The sequence below is a fragment of the Callorhinus ursinus genome, unplaced genomic scaffold (assembly GCF_003265705.2).
Source record: "Callorhinus ursinus isolate GAN/ISIS: 27379988/994484 unplaced genomic scaffold, GSC_fseal_2.0 scaffold1, whole genome shotgun sequence".
In the NCBI taxonomy this organism is placed as follows: domain Eukaryota; kingdom Metazoa; phylum Chordata; class Mammalia; order Carnivora; family Otariidae; genus Callorhinus; species Callorhinus ursinus.
Window position 1 is genome coordinate 70,210,373 of NW_027397063.1, and position 20,719 is coordinate 70,231,091.

At 40.4% G+C, this 20,719-nt stretch overlaps 1 protein-coding gene across 3 annotated transcripts in view; it reads right to left on the reverse strand.

Annotated features, from left to right (window-relative positions):
* RTP4 (receptor transporter protein 4) overlaps nt 1–20,719 on the reverse strand; it is a 163,764-nt gene that overhangs the window by 46,686 nt on the left and 96,359 nt on the right. For 2 of the 3 annotated variants that reach the window (XR_012379173.1, XR_012379176.1), the window contains one exon: nt 17,918–18,905. The exons of the other annotated variant lie outside the window; for it this stretch is intronic. The gene's annotated coding sequence lies outside the window, so the exon portion shown is untranslated. Of the gene's footprint in view, nt 1–17,917; nt 18,906–20,719 lie in introns of those variants that run through there. 3 annotated transcript variants of the gene reach the window in all.

Here is a 20,719-nt window from a genome sequence, read left to right on the forward strand (position 1 = left end):
CAGGAAAAGCTAAACCTTAAACCAACACTGGTAAAAGTTGAAAAATAACCTGTTTATCTGAAGAACCTCTCAAAAATGTATGAATTCACATCAAGTACCTCAGGACTTGGGAGTGAACAAGCTTGCTTAAAAAGTCTGTTTATGACTCAGATAGATCTCTAGATCCCCTCCCCCACCCCTTATAGCCAGGTAAATACCCACCCCCATTTTGGTAGAAACCTGGAAATGTATTCTCTGGATAGGATACAACAGATGCACCCTAGACTAGAGAATACTAGGCACAGTTGAGAATAGGTACCATTCTGAAATCAGGGATAGTAAGAAAAAATATATATCTTAAATGGTGACATCTCCAGCCAGCTCTGCCAACAGAGCTCTAAGAATGCCAGCTCCAAGAAAACCCCTTGTCCATCTGTGTCAAACTGGAAGATTCTTCCCCAAAAATATGATCAGCCTAAGAGGAAAAACTTACAGATACTGATACAAAATAGCTCAAACTTACCATTAAAGCCTGCAGGCAACAAGTCACATCCATGAGTCCAAGGTGTCTAAAAACTGCTTCTCCCACTGCCTGCCACCCCCCTGCTCGTGCTCTCTCTCTCTCTCTCTTCCTTTCTGACAAATAGATAAATAAATAAATAATAACACTCACACATACACAAAACAGGCACCTTAGAAGAGACAGATTCCATTCAGGAAGAAGACACACTGAAGGGCAAAAAAAAAAATATATACATATATATATATATATACATATAATATATGTATGTATATAATGCCTATACACACACATACTTCAGAGCATCAAGAGGTGATATTGCATCCATGAGACAAGAAGAAGATACTGTTAAAAAGGGGGGTGCCTGGTGGCTCAGCTGGTTAAGCATCTGCCCTCAGCTCAGTTGATGATCCCCAGGTCCTGGTATGGAGCCCCATGTCAGGCTCTCTGCTCAGCAGGGAGTCTGCTTCTCCCTCTCCCTCTGCCCCTCCCCTGCTTGTTCTCTTTCTGTCTCTGTTGAATAAATAAATAAAATCTTAAAAAAGAAAGCATACCAAGAGACAAAGGTGAACTTGGAAATTAAAAATATGACACCTGATATATAAAAATTTAATAGAAGAAACAAAAGTTAAGGATGAAGATGTATACTATAAAATAGAAGAAAATGACAAATAGAAAAATAGGAAGGAAAGGTGAAAAATAAAAGGATCAGTCCTTGAGGTCCAATGTCTAAATAATAGGGTTTCCAAAGGAAGAGAAGAGAGGAAATGGGAGGAAAAAAATACCAACCAAATAGGTCAAGAAAAATTCCCAGAACTGAATGACCTCAGCTTCTAGATTGCGTGGACCTGCCAAATACCCAGTGCAGTGGATAAAAATATTATAATAGAGGGAGAGGGAGGGAAGGAGGGAAGGAGATAGAGAGAAAGGAAGAAGAGGAAGGAAGAAAGGGAGGAGAAGGGAGGGGAAGAGAGGAGAGGGAGGAAAAATTGCAATAATGTACAAAGGATCATGAATTGGAATAGTTTCAGGGTTTGTCAACAGCCACACCAGAAGCTAGACGATCACAGAGGGGCGCCCTCAAAATTCTGAATGGAATAATTCCCAAGTTAGAATATCATACTGAGCCAAACTATCAATCGGATATGAGAATAAAATAAAGACATCTTCGGAGATGTAAGTTCTCAAAATTCTACCTGCTGGATACTCTTTTTCAGAGAGCTCTGCTCTATCAAAGGATGCCTTCCTTTTTTTTTTTTAATTTAATTTAATTTTATTATGTTATGTTAGTCACCATACAATACACCATTAGTTTTTGATGTAGTGTTCCGTGATTCATTGTTTGCGTATAACACCCAATGCTCCATTCAATACGTGCCCTCCTTAATACCCACCACCAGGCTAACCCATCCCCCCATGCTCTCCCCTCTAAAACCCTCAGTTTGTTTCTCAGAGTCCATAATCTCTCATGGTTCGTCTCCCCCTCCGATTTCCTGCTGTTCATTTTCCCCTTTCTACTATCTTCTTTTTTTTTTTTTTTAACATATAATGTATTATTTGTTTCGGAGGTACAGGTCTGTGATTCATCAGTCTTATATAATTCACAGCACTCACCATAAGGATGCACTTCCTTTAAATAAGGAAGAAAACAAACAAAATAGAAGATCTGGATACAGAAACAGAAGATCCAAAATGCAAAATGTGGGAAAGGAGTCTTAATGATGACTGAAAAGGCAGATCCTAAGGTGCTACTATGCCTTCAGTCAAAAGGTCAAAATTAGCAGATTGGAGCACAACAGAAGGCCTAAGAAGGAATTCTTCAAAAAGATATAATTGATGGAATAACTGATGTTTCTAAACATTTTGAGATGAGAGTGGAATGCTTGGCAGAGGTTTGGATGAATTGGTGTTACCTACATAGAAGAATAAGCAAATTAAAAAAAAAATACAAGACCATTATTAGCTCTAAAGAAAATAAAAAGTTGGGGCATCTGGAAGGCTCAGTTGGTTGAGTGTCCAACTCTTGGTTTCTGCTCAGGTCATAATCTCAAGGTCATGAGATTGTGCTCTGCACTGGGCTCCTCACTCAGTGTGGAGTCTGCTTGAAATTCTCTCTCCCTCTTCCTCTGTCTCTCTCTTTTTCTCTCTCAGATAAATAACTAAATCTTAAAAAGGAAAAATGCAAAAAAGGAAAACAAAGTTATTTAGAAAGGAAAAGTGATCGGTCAATACTGCAGGATTCAGCTGGGAACCGTGTGTAGTTGTAATAATAAAACCAGAACACTGGCCTGGCCCAAATCAGATGTAACTGTCATGAGAAGACTTGAGTGGGCTGGGTGGATGTGTATATGTAATTATGGAAGATTGGGGGGAACTGAAAAATCAAGAAGTAGAAATATCTGGAACAAAATAAAACAAAACAAAAAACAAAACTAGCTGAAATAGTTGAAAGTGGTTGCCTCTGGGGAGGAGACTCTAGAGGGCAGGCAACAAGGGCACTACTCCTCTCTGAAACAAATCTTGTGAGATCATCGACTCCAAATGTAAATGTGTAATTTTAATTAAAACAAGTGCACAAGCATACTAAAAAGCAGAAGCAAAGCTTCTCAAATAAGCCATGAGCTCTCTGCCTGTGGATTTCTCTGATTCTAAAAGATTTCTGGGCATGCTAAGACACAGTATATTTTCCTCACCCACCATGGGGACAATGTGAGAGACAATGTGTTTGGGAATGAAATTGCCCCACCAACCTGTTATAGCGACCAGTGTTCAAGAATAATCACAATTTTTACAAATGCAAACCCCACTCAATTTTTCTGAGTTTTTTTTCCTTACTGTTTATGCTGGGATTCCTAGATAGCTGCATCTTTGGTGAATAGATGGGAACCAAAGATTACCCATAGACAGGGACTACTCAGGAGAAGCATCCAGACATGCAACCAGATGGCAGTTAGCAAGGCTGGGACAACCAGTAGTCAGCAGAATGTAAATAACAGCAATGACAACTATTCACATGAGTATAGAACTTCTAGTTTATGAAAACCTCACATCGTTAGGAAAAAAATGTCTGCCATAATTGAGAGGAACATCATTGTTTCTAGTTAACAGAAGAGCTAAAATATAAGCTTTTGGGGTCAACAGCCCCCTCTGGGTTCCTAGCCAACAGCCAAGATCAACAGCAAGCCATGTGAGTGAACCACCTGGGATACCAGCCCATTCAAGACAGGTAATGCCAAACCTAACCTCTATCTGTAACTCTGTGAAAGTCCCCCCAGTGAGAATCACACAACTGAGCCTAGTCAGTCCAAAGAACCATGAAATGTAATAATAAATTTTTGTTTTAAGGCACTAAGATTTGGCATGGTTTGTTATATAGCAATGAATAAGCAAAACAGGGAAAGTCTACTCCAACCCCCTCATTACCTCAATAGGAAAATAAAATGCTAGGACAGAGGGTGGCTTGGCCAAGGTCTCAGAGCAGAAAAGATAGCCCTTTGGACCTCCAGGCCATGGTTCTTCATCAAGGCCATTGAATCTATACTAAATGCTATCAGTGTCTTCCTCTCCTTCCTCCCCCCTTCCTCCTCTTCCTCTTCTCATCTTCTAGTAACTTTTTATCTTGGTATTTTCAACTTATAGGAAAGTTTCAAGAATAGTACAAGAAATTCTCATATACTGTTCACCCCAATGCATCGACTCTTTGCATTTTACCTCATTTGCCAATGTTCTTTTAAAGAGAACATTTTCCTGCAGGGAGGCTGCCCCTAAACCTTATTCCTGCTGAGTGGTTAGTCACTGCTCAGGGCATCCCAGCAGGCTAGCGAGGAGGAATGGGCACCTGAGGTTGAGAGGGGCGGAGGAGGAAATGCTTGGGAGAAAAAAGAAATGTTAATCAAGAAAGGGTGTCAAAAGGGAGAGAAGAATCACTCAAGCCCTATTTGTCTCCCTCAAGACATTCCCCAGAAGCTGCTCCGTAAACCAGCCTGACCTACTGTGTGCATATTGAACTTGAAGTCTGAATGAAGGCCCTTGCCACTAGCTGTATGACCTGGGGCAAATTCCCTTCTGTCTCTGAGCTTTGGTTTTACTTCTCTGTATAAACCAGATTCAGTAAGCCAAGGCACTGAAAGAGCTTTGCAAATGATGCAGAGGAAAGGAATTTTAACCATCTGTGTCTGATGGAATAGCTTGGAGAGCTTTCTAAAAGTCCTAATGCTATGGCCCCATCTGCAGAAATCCCTATTTAAATGGTCTGGGGTCCAGGCATTGTGGTTTTTAAAAGATCCCATATAATTGTTAATGGGCTGCCAAGGTTGAGAATCACTGTGTTAGACAACAATGCCGTCGCTGAGGGGCTGTTTGAACTCGTGGAACCCTCTGGACCAGATGTCCCCTGTCTTGGCCCCTTTCCCACTTCTGCTACCTCTCTCAGCACCAAAGAAACAAACCTCAGAGTTAGGAGTATCCTCCATTCTAAGCCTGGGGTGCTTCACCTTTATTTAACCATCTCATTTCTGCATTGTCCTTTTCTTTGTCCCTAATGATCCACACTGGAAAGATTGCTTCCGGAAAGAGCTTAGTAGGTTCCCAATCCCTTCATTACTAACCAGAGGTTTTCTGTTTCCACTGCAGTTTAGCAGCTGCTGTTCTTCCCCTCTAGCTTTTTAAACACCTAATTGCTTGCATGCAGATCTATGTAATTTGGGATTGGCAGGAATTATGACTCATACGCAAATACCTTTGAAAAGAAGTGTGGGAGGGATTTTATATTGCTTGGTGGTCTTAGCAGGGCAGAAGAAGAATTTCCCAGATAAAGTATAACTTTTATTTTATTACAAAAATATCTTTTGTGGTGCATTTAGTTTCCTTTTTTTTTTTTTTTTTTTTTTTGGCTACAAATATTCCAGAAATGAACTACTTACTTTATTTTGAAGTTTAAATTCTTCCATCCTTCCTTCCATCTCTTGTACTTCTGCTCCTTCCTTTCCCTGTTTCTCCCTTCCTCTCCCCTTCCTCCTTCCTTCCTCTGTTAAAGAAAAAATTATTCATGACACTTTTTTTTAAAAGATTTTATTTATTTATTTATTTATTTGACAGAGAGAGACACAGCAAGAGAAGAAACGCAAGCAGGGGGAGTGGGAGAGGGAGAAGCAGATTTCCCGCCGAGCAGGGAGCCCTCCTCGATCTAGTGGGGCTCGACCCCAGGACCCTGGGATCATGACCTGAGCCGAAGCAGGCGTTTAACAACTGAGCCACCCAGGTGCCCCTTCATGACACTTGTTAAAGACAATAAGGCAGACTTTATTCAAGAGGGAAAACTATCACAATAGTTGTAGGGACCGCTGCAATGGGGCTCAACTCTGAATACAAGGAAAAGTGGGAATTTATAGCCAAGAAGCAAGGTGGGGGTGAGTAATGGAAAATTACTAAGAGAAAACATCAGGGGTAGGAGGGACTCTGATGGCAGGCCAGGGGATCACCCTGTGGATGGGGAAGGAGGAAGTAGCTAATCAAATATGAAGGGCAGTCAGATATGGGGGATAGGGGATTCTGGCTAAACCAACTTAATGGGATTCTTGCTAAAATTGGACCATGTAAATATAAGCACAGAAGCCTAGTAGAAAGGAGAATTCAGGGAAGTCTGATCAGAGTTTGGTCAAGGAAAGAATGTTTGTCACCTTTTTCTCCCTTCCCTAATTGCCCAGTAATAGGGAGACAAGAAAACACAATTTGAAATATGTTAGAGTTATATAAACTTCTGTGGAAGCATTCACCTTTGTTTAGGATAGGTACAGGAGAGAGGATATTTTAGTTGAATTTGGTAGGATGGGCTTGAGATTTCTTTAGGCAGAGACTGGAGGAAATATACTCTGGGCATAAACTAACAGGGTGTGTTAGGAGAATTGCCTTGGAAGTTCAGAGAACAGGAGTGTTCTCACATCTTTAAAAGAAAGATGATGAACGAGGAATTGTTGTCTAGGACTGGCTGGTGCAAAAAATTCTTAGGGGAAACATCTTTGGTCAGAGGTCTGGTTGGTTCCTTATTTCTCAGATTCCCAAACTCTATTTTCTTAGTGTCTGTAGAGGTAATCAGGTTTGAACTTGTTCTACCCCACCTTTTACTGTTTACTCCTATATTCACTGTGTTTCCACCCTGTAAAATTTTCTCTGTAACAATCATTATTATATATATTGATCTGGTTTATTTTGCTTGTTCATATGTTTATTGCCCATCTTCCCCTTCTAGAACTCCATGAGGGCATGGCCTTTCTTAGTCTCTCACTCAATCCCCAGAACTCAGCCAGTACAGGGCACTTGGTAAATGTTCCACAAATTTGCTGAATAAAGCACACCAATAAGTGCATGTTTTTGACTGGAGCCATCTTTTCCTAGGGACCAGAATACTCATGTCCTCCACCCATTCTCAGTGTCAAGGTCTCTCAGAGGTAAGATCAGAATTGTTATTGATGAGCATGGAAAGAAAACAAAAAGAAATGGAGAGCCCTAAGGTAAACCCTAGCTGGGTGAGGCCTGATGAGATGCCCCTGCTATACAACAAAGAGCACTTGTCTGCTCCCAGATCCTGGGCTTCTCTCCCTGCATCCTCACACCTCCCCTACAGCACCCCTCTCCCCCAGCAACAGCTACACAGGAGGCTTATCAGCCTCTCCACCCAAAGTCTTCAGAATGCCACATCCCTTCTCCTGGGGGATTTTCTCCTTGGCGCTGTCAACTCTACAGTCACAGCTGGGACTGGGACTGTGGGGGGCTCTGCATCTTCGTACTCTCAGGAGGGGATCGAAAGAAGGACAAGCACTTTTGTGCCATGTAGATAGGAGAGTGACACAGGGTTAGAGGAGGCAGAGGCCCAGGTGAGGAGCGGAAACCAAGAGTAGCCATAACCCTGAGTGATTCGGTGCTTCATTAGTTGTTTTTTCTGACAAACTTGGAGGGCTTTAGGAATGTCTTTTTTTTTTTTTTTTTGTATATTTCAAAGTCAAGTAAATTCTACCAATGAAAGCATCTTCCAAACCCCATTTTGTTTGGTTAAAAAGAAAGTCAATTCAAAAAGACATCTTTTAAAAAGAAAAATAAAGCCCATAATCTAAGGAATGTTTTTATTTTATCTTGCTTCCAAGGAAGGAAAGAAGACTTTGCCTCAGCTAAAGACAGACTCATCTGTTTCTAGGCCTTGAGTGCTCATGAGTGAATCCCGTAGCTAAAGGCAAATTTCCATTTCAGCCGCCTAGACTGCCCTAATTACCTGGCGGAAATCACGGAAGGTGATGCCAAGTGGCATTTGAGCCTGTCATTTTCTTTTACTGTTTGGGGGATTCAGATATTTTCCACTCTAATGTGGCAAAATATTCAATCAGCTTAAATTATGCATGCACTCCAGATCAAGCTAGCTAGATGTCAGGAGCAATTCAATATTTTTTTGAATTTGGGAGACTAAAAGTCAGCAAGATAAAAGTTTAGAAGAGCTATATACAAATTAACTTTGTAATATGTGGAAAACAAGCGTAGAAGTGAGAAAACTTCTTCTCCCTGGCTGTGTCAATTTCTGAGATCACTAGACAATTTGCATTAGTAACATTCTGGCAATACTGAACAGACAGTTTTAATTTCCAGTGCCCATCTTGAGTTTCTAAGTATTCTTCATTTTTAAAAATAGATGTCAGATAACATGTTATATTTGTCGCTTTCTTTGTGAGTGTGACCATGTTGCCCCTCCTCTGTGTCATTGGATTCATTTTTGAGAGGAGGAAACTGTCAGGGTCAAGTTAATTCTATAGAGGTGAGTTTGGTGTTTCTGGTTGTCTTATGTGGTATAATGGACTAATTTGGGGAATTCAGGAAACATTTCTAAAACATCAACTATGTGACAGAAACTGAGCCAGAGTCAGCATGCATGAAACATTGGTGCTGCACACAAGCCTAACTCCTAAACTCCTGCCATGTAGCTCAGTAACTGATGCAAGGTAGAATGAGATAAGGGTCATGGAGGCAAAGAAACTCAGGGCTCATGGTGGGAGCATGGGGAAAGCCGATTCCTTACGAGTCAAGGATCCAAGGAGAAGGAGAGTTTGTTAAGGATGTGTTGGACTTTCATATATATGTGTGTGTATGCAGCTCTAGACAGAAAAAACAGCTTGAGCCAAGACACAGACTTGTACAAAATCATACGTTCTTTGGCAACAGTGAGTACACCCATGTGGCTAGAGACCAGGATGTCAATGGTGCAAGGAGAGGAGGTGTTGAATGAGTGGAACACAATAAACCTCAAAAAGACTATGGAGAACTTTGGATGACAGACTGAGGGATCAATATTTAGTAGGCAAGAGAGAGCCACCTAAGGCTTCTGAGCAAAGGTGCAACAGAGCTATTTGGGAAGATAATTTGAGCTGCAGTGTCACGAGGGCCTGGGTCTGGCAGTGGCCACCAGAATGGCATGGAGGAGTGACATGCTTTACCGCTGACCCATCTTCATTTGGCCAGCCATACAAATAGGGTACACTGGGAACACAGAGATGCATGATCAAGTTGTCTCATCTCAAGAAATTCACAGTAGACTAATGCCAGATCCAACCAACCTTGCTTCTGGGGACTCCTGCTCATATAACCGAGGACTTTCTGACTGTGTCTCTATAGCTAATAACTAATCCTCAGACAGAAAGTGAAAAGTTCTGACAATCATCCAGAAAGGGAAATTTGCCAAAGCCAGATAGCTTGATATTTTGGGAAAAGTGCAAAAAGGAGACTATGTTTTTTATTCAAATATTTGCTAAAAGCAAACAAACACCAAAACTAAAACCCAATATTTAAAATGTGGCATTGCCTTTATCTCCAATAATTTGGATCCAGGAAATCTGGGTTCCAATTTTGAGATTTACCTGCATCTCCACTTTATTTTCCTCATCTGTAAATTAGTCATAATACTCTGTCTTTCTGCTTCAAATGAGATAATGAATATTAAAGTATTGTGTCAACTGTGAATATTAAAGAATTATCATAAATGGTCAAATTCTGGGTAAAATAAAAATTCCATTGTAAGATGCCCATAGCAGGTGATGAATTGAGTTCTCCCACTCTTTAACCACACTGTTCAAAAGCTCAGAACTTGATTCTTGTGACCACCCTATATATTTCCAACAAATTGTATCTCCCCAGACTGTAAGTTCTACTCTGGCTAAGGAACCATGCCTATCATTCATCAACACATCACATAACAACACCTAGAGCGGATCCTGGTATGGAGAAGCCACTCAGTAGAGATTGGCTGAAATAAATAAAATAATTAATGACTACAATTACTTTTCCCTTCATATTAGATGTGGTCCTTTTATTTCTGGCCTTCAACCACTTACCACCCTACATTTACAATATCTTTTTTTCTATTAAAAAAATTGTGAATATCTACTATGTGCTGGATATGATGTTAAGCACTAAAGATAAAATGGTGAGGAAAAATGACTTGGTTCTTGCTTTTATGGAGTTTATAATTGAATACATTTTTATCATAATCAGCTTCATGGCTATTATCTTCACCAAACTAATTCTATATATTGTTATTTGTATTAACAATCTTTAAAATTAAATGAAATTTGGGGCACCTGGGTGGCTCAGTCTTTAAGTGTCTGCCTTTGGCTCAAGTCATGATCCCAGGGTCCTGGGATCGGGCCCCGCATCAGGCTCCCCCTGCTCAGCGGGAAGCCAGCTTCTCCCTCTCCCACCCCCCCTCTTGTGTTCCTGCTCTCACTATCTCTCTCTATCAAATAAATTAATAAAATCTTAAAAAAAAATAAAATGAAATGAAATTTATGCATTTGGAACCATTTGAAACCTCTTGGGGTATCTCAAGCCCAGATGAGAAAGAATTCTGTCATAAAGATTGACGACTGAATTTTTTTAAAATTTATAGTGCAACTATAATCAATATTTACACCACTGATCTTTAAAACTTAATTATACCAGAGGTTTTTTTTAAAAAAAAAAAATTTAAATTACTGATAGAGTATTGAATGGCTGGGCTAACATGGAAAACTGAATTTTTGAAATTCAGCTTGTTTTTAAAATTAAATTAAGTCAGCCAACCAAAGAGTGAGCATGTACATTTGCATGCTCTTGTGTGTGCTGTGTGACCAGAGAACCAATTTACAAACTGGTCATACTTCAACCCAATATTTTGTACATTAAAGAGAAAGTAAAATAGTGGTTTCCAGAAAATGACAAGGTATGGGTTTATCAAAATTGTCAATCAGCAAACCCTAAGTGAAAGATTTGAGATAAAATTATCATTGAAAGTATTCCTGCTTCCAGTGATCTATTTTCTTTTTTTTTTTTTTTAAATTGATTTCTAACTTACTGGTGCTGTGATCAGAGAATGTAGTCTCAAACTCCTTAACTTTTATTGGGACTTCTCTGGTCTAACATGAAGCTATATTTCTGCAAAGATTCTGTGTGGGCTTAAAAATGATGCATACTCTCCCATTGCTGGATACTGTATATATGTTTTCAGGTGATTACAAGTTTAGAATTATCTTCATAGAGAATTGAAGATTTTATTAATATTTAATAAACCTCTTTACAGCTAGTAATATTTTTACTAGCAGTCTACCATGTTTGACTTTTCCCTAGAATTTCTTTTTCCATCTGTTTATTTAAAAATCCCTATGCCTTTATGGTTTCATTGTTTCTTTTGTATGTACCACATAGCTGAGTTTGTTTTAAATTCCATCTAAAAATCCCTGTCTTCCGGGGCGCCTGGGTGGCTCAGTTGGTTAAGCGACTGCCTTCGGCTCGGGTCATGATCCCAGGGTCCTGGGATCGAGCCCCGCATCGGGCTCCCTGCTCGGCGGGAAGCCTGCTTCTCCCTCTCCCACTCACCCTGCTTGTGTTCCCTCTCTCTCTGTCAATTAAATAAATAAAATCTTTTAAAAAAATAAATAAATAAAAAATAAAAAATAAAAATCCCTGTCTTCCAACTGGAGTTCAGCTCATCCATATTGACTGAGCTAAATGGCATATTTGAATTCTTTCATCTTATTTCATACTTTCCATTTTTCTGCTTTTTAAATGTTTCTTTTTAATTCCATTTTTTTTCCATCCATTGGATTGACTCTGCCCCCTACTCCTATCTCATTCATCTTCTTTTCCTCCACCAGTTTAGAAGTTTTACATCCCACTTTTCTGGCTACCCTTATAATGTGAACATGCCCATTTAACTCAAAGTCCAAAGTAAATCTAAAGTCCAAAGTATTTATCTCCCTCCTGAACAACAGAAGGAAATTCAAATGACTTGAGGTAATCAGTTTCCTCATCCCACATGCCATTATTATCCCAGAATATGAAATTTTTTTAAAGATTTTATTTATTTATTTATTTATTTATTTATTTATTTATTTATTTTTATTTATTTAAGAGAGAGAGAGAGAGAGACAGAGAGCATGAGCAGGGAGAGGGGCAGAGGGAGAAGCAGGCTCCCTGACGAGCAAGGAGCCAGATCCGGGGTTCTTCCCCGGGACTCTGAGATCATGACCTGAGCTGAAGACAGACACTTAACCTACAGAGCCACCCATGTGTCCCAATTTTTCTGTGTGGTTAAAGGAGGGATATATGATCCCACAGGGTCTCAAGTACCTTTAGCTCAAAATAATCCATATGCCAAAGTGGCACATTCTGAGGGGTCCTGTCCTGAACCCCTTCTTATATAACTGTATAAAATATTTTAGCAAAAGCCTTCTTTCTGGTTACACAGTTCAACCTTGGCTTCTATTAGCCCCTGAACATTGGCCTTCCACTGATACTTTGTAAGAGGGCCTGAGAGATATTTTGGTCGTCTGTTTCCTCTGTGAAGGGGAGATTGTGAATAGTAAAATAATCTTTCTAATTCAGGATATGAATTTTATCTTGAATTTTACACCACCACAAGTTGAACTATATTGTTAATTTCTTTTACAATCACTATCAGTTTTGTTTTACCCCCAAGTCTACACTGTTCTTTCTTTGGTAGCCTTTCGTTTTTTGGATCATTCTTCTGGAATCCTTTCCTTTTTCTGAAGAACCTCACCCTGACACCTTTTTTAGTGAGAGTTTTCAGAAGTAAACTCAGTTTTGGTTGGTCTGAAAATGTCTCTATTTCTCTATTATTTTGACAGATGACCTCACAGCATATACAGTGCTACTTTGACAATTATTTTCTTTTAGCACTTTAAGAATGTCTTCTAGTTTTGAGTATTGCAGTTGAGAAGTAAATTATCATTTGTGTAGGTAATCTTTTTTCTTGACTACTTCTAGGCTTTCTTTCAGTGTTCAGACTGCTGTAATGTTTCCACAATGTGTCTCAGTGTGAATTTCTTTTCATTTATTCTGCTTGGGGTTCACCAGCCATTCTGAATCTGAGATGAATTCTATGAATTCTAGAAAATTCTAGAAAATCTAGAAATTCATTACCTCCTCAAGTATTTTCTCTCATTCCTTCGGAAATTCTGATGAGTACATTAGAGATTTATACTCTATTATCTCTGTATCTAAACTTTTATTATGTCCATTTTTTGTCTCTCTATTGAATTTTCTATATAATTTCTTCACATTTATCTTAGAGCTCAATAACTCTTCTGCTGTGCCTAATATACTATTTAAGCCATCCAACAATCTTCTAATGCCAACTTATATTTTTAATATATAAAAATTCTATAGTTGGGTTCTTCTTGAACTCTGCCTGGTCAAATTTTAAAATCTTCGTTTGTCTTATTTCCATGGTCCCTTTTATTACTTCAGGTATTTTAATTATATTTATTTTCTATTCCATTTCTAGCAATTCCAATATCAGCCATACTCATGGGTGAGACTCAGTAGTTCAGGGTTTTTGCTGACTCTCATACACAGGTTAACTCTGGTGAATAGAGGTTTTTGTATATGAGTTCCTATTCCTTGAATGTTCTGTGCAGAAATCCTTTGAGGTCTGAGTTTTACAGTGTCTTTCTCCTGAGAAGACTGGTATTTGCTCCTTCCAGTCATCAAAAGACATTGCACCCCAGGACCACTTTGAACTTAATTTTTAGCTTGGGTATTTTGATGACATAGAAGTAGGGTAAATTTTGGATTCAAATTCATAAACACTATACAGGTTTAGGAATTCTCAGAGGAAACTTTCATTTTTTTTTCCTTCCTTCCTCCCTCCTTCCCTCTTTCTTCCTTTCTTTCAATCTCCCTTCTCCCTTCCTTCCTTCCTCCTTTCCTTTCCTTTCCTTTTTCTCCTCCATCCAGAGTCAAAATAAAATCAAATATTTGTCCATTTTCTTCCTCTGTGAGTTGTGGGACTTTCTTCTTAGGGGAATCTAGTTCTGTGTGGTAGTCTGTAATGCATCCCCACTCTACCCAAGCTCAGACTTTGTCTCCAGTTAGAAGCCAGACACTAGGCCACTCCAGATCAGAGCTCCTGCAAGGGCAAACTATCCCCAGGGAGCCATACTTTCTTTTCTGCCTGGCTTCTTAACTTTCCCCACAGCTCATCTATACATTGACAAAATATATGATTTTTATATTTTAGATTGGCTATATATGAGAGGTTTATCTAAGCACCTCTTTTACCATCTTTCTGCTCAACCTTTTCCTTAAAGCCTTCTCCCTTTGTTTGTCTCTCTGCAAACAAAGCCACTGTAAAGAAAAAACAAAATATTAAATAAATTGTGTTTATTAGAACACTATTAGTTTGTTTGCCATTTGTTGGACAGAAATTATCTACTTCATAGATGTTTTTAAGTTGATGTCCCATCCTAGGCTAACACTATTTTTTGAGAGTCCACATGTGTTTTCCCTGCAAACCATTTTCTTTCCTTAACCTCAGTAAGTGAGTTCTAGTGTAATGCCATTTACCTAAAAGGCATTGGCTATTGCCGGGAAGGGGAAATTTTCCACTTATCCCTCGTGGTTCTTTTGGCTGGTCCAATAGTTAAATTGACACAAGACAGATTAACAAGAGAAAAAAAAAGCCATAAATTTAATTTCATATGTATAGAGGTGTCATATATATGGGACCTAAGAATTGACCAAAGTAGGCTGTTTATGTACCTTTTAGACAAAGAAACAATAAATTTATGAAGAGCTGACAAAGAAACCTAGGCTTGGGTACTAATTAGTGAAGTAACTAATCAGAGTTTGCTTACATAGCCTTCTTGGCCCTAATTTTTCAATCTCTGGCAGTAAGGATGTCTCTCTACATCCTGGTATAGGGAGAATAGCTTTCACATGGGACATTTATTTCCACTTTCAGGGAAATAGGGAGGAGAAGCAGAGTGTCTTCTTATACCTGCTATCTCTTAACTTTAATTCAAAATAATGTATATGCCACTTTGGCCTATTTTGGGGTGATCTTCCCTGAGCCCCATCACTGTTAAAGAAAAACAAGAGCATTTTATGGTAAATGTGAAGCCAGGAGATATACACAGCCATTCTTAAATCCAGTTCTAAATTCTATGTCCTTACAACTCAAGATGCCTCTGCTACTACCATTTTTCTATTTGCTAGAAGATTCTGAATATTGATTAGGTCCTGGAGAATGAGATATGGGCCTAGAGAGGGAACCAACAAGCATTTATGGAAAGCTACTCTTAGCAAGGAATCAAGCTTTGTGTTTAAAGGACCAGGAATGAGTAATCAATAGTCTCTGCTTTTAAGTAGTTTTCGGGCATAAGAGCTGGAAAACATGATTGCTAAATCCTGTTAGATCCATTTGTACTCATTTCTCAGTTCCTATAGGAAGGAAAATATGAGGGATGGTTGTTGAGGAGGAGATCAATAATGTTTACTACCAGGATTGCAACTAGCCTATCAGGTAGATCAGAGGAGCCTCTGGCAAAAACCAGATTGCAATGAGAACAATGGGATCATGGAGCACAGAAAAATCACTGCTAAATAGAGGCTAATACGAGTGCTCACCTTCAATATCAAGCCTGAAGGGGAAGGAATTAGATATCTCAAAAAAACAAAAAACAGAAAACAGAAAACAAAAAAAAACCACTTTAAACCCTTGCTACTCAAAATATGGCCATACCCCAGGCCTACTGTTTAAGGGTCTTCATGTATACAAAATCCCCAGGGAATTTGCATATTCATTAAAGTTCAAGATGCTGTCATAGGGTAACCAACTGTCCTAATTTGCTCTGGACTGATTTGGGGGAATTTCAGTGCTAAAATCAGACTGGGAAGCAGAGAGTCTGATTGCCCTAGAGGCACTATGGTAAACTGTCCCAACTAGTTTCTTCAGGGCACCTATGCACTAGATGAGAGAAGACTACATGTGAAAACATAAAGAATTCTATTGCTGGGGGTCCAAGTGGGACACAGGAAGGAGAAAGTGTACCCCTATTTGTAGAAGAGAGTTTGGGATGTGGAAGGTAAGCAGGGAAGGTAAGAAGATAAGCAGGTGGTGGTGATAAAGGGAGCAGCTTCCTCAAGCATTATTTGTCACTAAGGGATGATCTGTGGCAATATTTTGGGTAGCCTGAGCAGCATCAGGACTTGATAGATGCAGAACCACAACAGGTGACTGACCAGGGGTGCAGACCAGCAGGAACACTTCATGACACAGAGAGGTCAGAGTTGCAGAGGTGCTGAGCAAGGAGGCTGGCCCACCAGACAGATGATAGCCGAGATCATGTAGAGGGCAGCATTCAGAGCAGAAATATCTAGAGGAACAGCAGGCATGCCCCTAGCAGAGGACTAATACGTAAGAGTTGACATCCCCCCTTTAGTTACTAGAAGATCCTATGATCAGAGAAGGTCTGAGACCTGCCACAGGAAAAGTAGGAATTCGGGGCTTCTTTTGGGCTCCAAAGCCAACCATGAAAGACAGTTACCCAGATTTTCTATCACCAGAAAATTCACCATTCATAACTTCCATCTGTTCTCTCAAACGTAATTTTTCTGCTTAAAAAGCTATGGGCTGTTGTAAGGGCAAATACAAATTAAAAATAAGAGGCTTAGTTTTCCCTGTTGAAAATAAAAGATTTCCCTCCCTTCCTTTTGCTTAGAGCATTTACCTTAGAAAACTTGTAGTTGTAAGTACTTTTTCATCTCTTTGACATGCACCCCACTGAAGACTAGATAGATCTATTGTCAGTTTTATGACCCAGGAGTGTCTTTCTCTTGAGCCTGGGAACTATCTTTTTGAAATGCAAACATCAAGGGAGATAGTTCTCTACTTCCCAGTTCCCATAGGAGGGTAAGAGGCTAATTTGAATGAGTACCTTGCTCCAATTTGCAAAGCTACCTCTTGTCATAAAGATATGAAAAATTTGTTTCTCTTCCAGATAAAGCTAACTGGCTTAACCCAGGTGGTCTCCCCGATTCCCAAGGTAAAGTTAAGATGAACTATGTGTGACAAAACGTGCTGTCAAGCCCTCTTACTTAAGGACCAGTCATTGTTTATCTTGAGAACATGTGTCTAATGTACCTACTTGGCTATATAAGGGGCTGAGAGAGTCTTTTCTGTCTTTGCAATCACTTAACAGAGTACCTGTGATGCTCATCACGTGGCTTAATGGTTATTCAATGGTTAAAGTGTCTTCTTTCTCTACCTCCTTTGTGGAGAGGTTTTCTGGGCAGGAAAGAGATTTTGTTTTTAATTATATTTTCTCAACACTTTTAAGCAGAATGATACACAACTAAACTTCTTAAACATGTCTGGACCTGTTGGTTTCCTCCACTGAGCTACATGTCCTGGCACAAGCCTCCTTAACAGTAATACCCAGGGTTAGCAACAGCCCCCAGGAGCATGGAGGTGCCTGAGACAGATGCCTGCTACAGGCTAAAGCACAGATGGAGTTTGAGCTGATACCCGGATTGCATCCCATCACTCATGCACACAGGTTTTATTCAATGAAAATTTATTTTACCATGTATCGGACGGTGTGCTAAAACTCAAATATGGTCCAGGCTACAGGTATGCTAATTCTTAACCCTAACGTAATTTTTTTCTTTCGTTATTTAACAAAGACCATATCTCTAACTATTTATGTCCATGTGGTCTATATAAACAAATACAAGTTAAACAGATTAACCATGGGGCGCCTGGGTGGCTCAGTCAGTGGGGTGTCTGCCTTCAGCTCAGGTTGTAATCCCTGGGTCCTGGGATGTAGCCCCTTGTTGAGCTCTCTGCTCAATGGGAGTCTGCTTCTCCCTCTCCCTCTGCCCCTCCACCTCCCACAGCTTGTGTTCTCTCTCTCTCTCTCTCTCTCTCTGACTTCTGCTCTCTCAAATAAAATAAAATCTTTAGGAAAAAACAGATTGCCATCAACTGTATCATTTCTTTACACTTACACAGTGATTTTTTTTCCTTTTATCAAATGTATTGTCAATGAAAATTCCTGGAATGCAAAGATTTGGTCAGAGGCAAGGAAAAGCTTTATTGCCACGCAGTTTGCAAATAATAGAGACAAAGCTTCCCACAGCAAACCAGAAGTACGCTCTGAAGGGGAAGGATTAAGCTCAGAGTTAAATAAGCAAAAAACACAAGTTCTATGTCCTTTATGGAGACTTAAACTGCAAGTTTCAGGAGCAGAGTGGCGAGCAGGATGCAGCTCACTATTTCTGGTAGCAGTTTCAGGACGTAACAACCGCTGGAGAGCATAACAGAATGTGTTGCAGGGGTCTTTTTCCAAATTTTGCTGAATTTTGTGCAAGCTCATCATCTCAGGCTTTGCTGACCTTTTTTGTTCCTCTTGGTCATTTGGCCTGATTAAAAGTTTCAGTTACTCTCCCTTGACATAGGGCGCCCATCTTGTCTGTCAGTGGTACTGTCTAATCGTTGGGTTCTTCTGCTCTCGTATTCATATACATTACCTCATTTGAGCATTACAGACATCCTGCAGGCAAGATGGGTGCTATTTCCCTGGACTTCGGGGGAGTATATGCAGTTTCAAAAAGAATAGCTTTCTCAAGGACACAGGGAGGTAAAAGTCCACCATGCTGGCCCAGAGCTCATTCCACACAGCCAGGCTTCCAAGTTTTGAAGCATGTCTCAGGAGCAACTCTTTAACAGTTAGGCGCAGCGCACTGACAGATGTCTGCGTGTCTTTATAATGACAGATATGAAGAACGGAAAATCCCAGGGCAGCCAAGCTGTTGACAAGATGAAGCCCGATCTCTGCTGGCAAGCATAATAGGTTTCTCAGGTGGTTCAGCAGTGGTGAGATAGGATCCAAGGTGACACTTTTATGTTTCTTTTATCTTGGCTGAGACCTTGGGAAGAGGTTAAAAGGCTGGAGGAAGATGTTATTCCAAGAGGAGACTCTTCTTGAGAATCTGGCATCCAACTTTGTTTTGCTGGGCTTTCAGGAAATTAATAGTCAGGCTGCATTCCAGCCTCAGGACCTGGGCTGGTAGCAGCTGTTGGATCTTTGGTCTGTCGAGTAAAAATGCTACTGTTAGAGGGGCGCCTGGGTGGCTCAGTCGTTAAGCATCTGCCTTCAGCTCAGGTCATGATCCCAGGGTCCTGGAATCAAGCCCCGCATCAGGCTCCCTGCTCGGCGGGAAGCCTGCTTCTCCGTCTCCCACCCCCCCTGCTTGTGTTCCCTCTCCCCGTGTGTCCCTGTTAAAAAAAAAAAAACAAAAAAAAACACTTAAAAAAAATGCTACTGGGCACCTGGGTGGCTCAGTCATTAAGCGTCTGCCTTCGGCTCAGGTCATGATCCCAGGGTCCTGGGATCGAGCCCCACATCGGGCTCCCTGCTCAGCGGGAAGCCTGCTTCTCCCTCTCCCACTCCCCCTGCTTGTGTTCTCTCTCTCGCTGTCTCTCTCTGTCAAATAAATAAATAAAATCTTTAAAAAAAAAAAAAGCTACTGTTAGAAACCTTTTGCAAATTAAGACAAACACCAGGTTTGTTCTTGCTCTGCTGGGGGAAATACTATTGCCTTTTAAGCTAGAGCTAACTATCCACACCTGAGAAAATTGCCATCCAAGAGTATGATCCACCTGAGGTCTCTGTGAAATGCCTTCCAGAGCTTTTTGCTCTTAGCTGTCTTTATTACCTCAAAAACTCAAAAAACATCTACACTGCACGGAAGACAGACGTAAGAGAACAACTTTCCTCTTTGTGTGCGTGTCTTTACTCATACATCAGGACTATTGTACTATATAGTATGCTGATGGTCTGCCCCAGAGCTTTTATAAAATTACTTCTTTGGGTAATGGTTTGGAGCCTCACTGCACTAGAAGGATATGGTTGGCTGAGTTGATCGTCTGAATCAAGGAGGTTATTTTTGCTCTGTTAAAAACTATTCTAGAACTGAACCTTAAAATGACAATTGACAGAGTAGGAACATCCAAGGAGGTCATAAAAATCTGAACCAGAAAAAAAATACATTTCATAAGATCAGTGGTTGTTCTGGCTCACTGAGTGTTTCTGGCCTGCAAGATCTGGGTCCTCTTTATCTCTGTATGCCCAACCCTGTTACCGACACACAATAGGCCTCAACATATGTTGCCTGTTGAATGTTTACTGAGCTGGAAACATGTTCATGGAAGCTGGTTTTGGATAAAAATAGAGAGAGTGAACCCCTTGGCAAGACTAGGAGCACTGCAAGGCTCTTAGAAAAATGCATTGGAACTCCACCTATGTTTTGACTGTGACTTTATAGAGTAAGTAATAGATACCCAGAGGTCAGGCCTGATGGTGACTGGAGAATAGAATGAGAAAACACAGAATGAAGTGGGTCTCAGGCGTGGGATGGAAATTACTATTATTGATGTCCTCCCACCCCCCACCCCCACAACCTGCAACAACTCCTGAAACCTGTTCCTCAGACCCTGGGGGGTAAGGTGATCTGTTTTAACAATGATGGTCATTCATATCCTCATGTGAAGCTTGGAGACCTTCTGCTTTTTTACGCTCTTAGCCAGTTTGACCAGAGAAATGTGCTAATGATGCAGGACTCATATGCTTGCAAACACTTGGAAAACACTTGATTTCCTGGCAAAGCTGCCTAGCCCTCTCTAGCAGCCCTGCTAGGTGGTGACCTTGGGTCTCAAAGAGGCACTTTACAGAAATGTACAAGGGAAGCCATCACCACTTTTGAAAACAATGCACCCATTTAGAATCAAGAGACTGAGCAGCCCCCTTAGGTGTCAGGTGCTGGGGAAGTGTGGGCATCAGAGAGATGGGCAAGGAGCTTATATCCTAGTAGGGGGCCCAAGACATGTACCTAATAAACACAAGA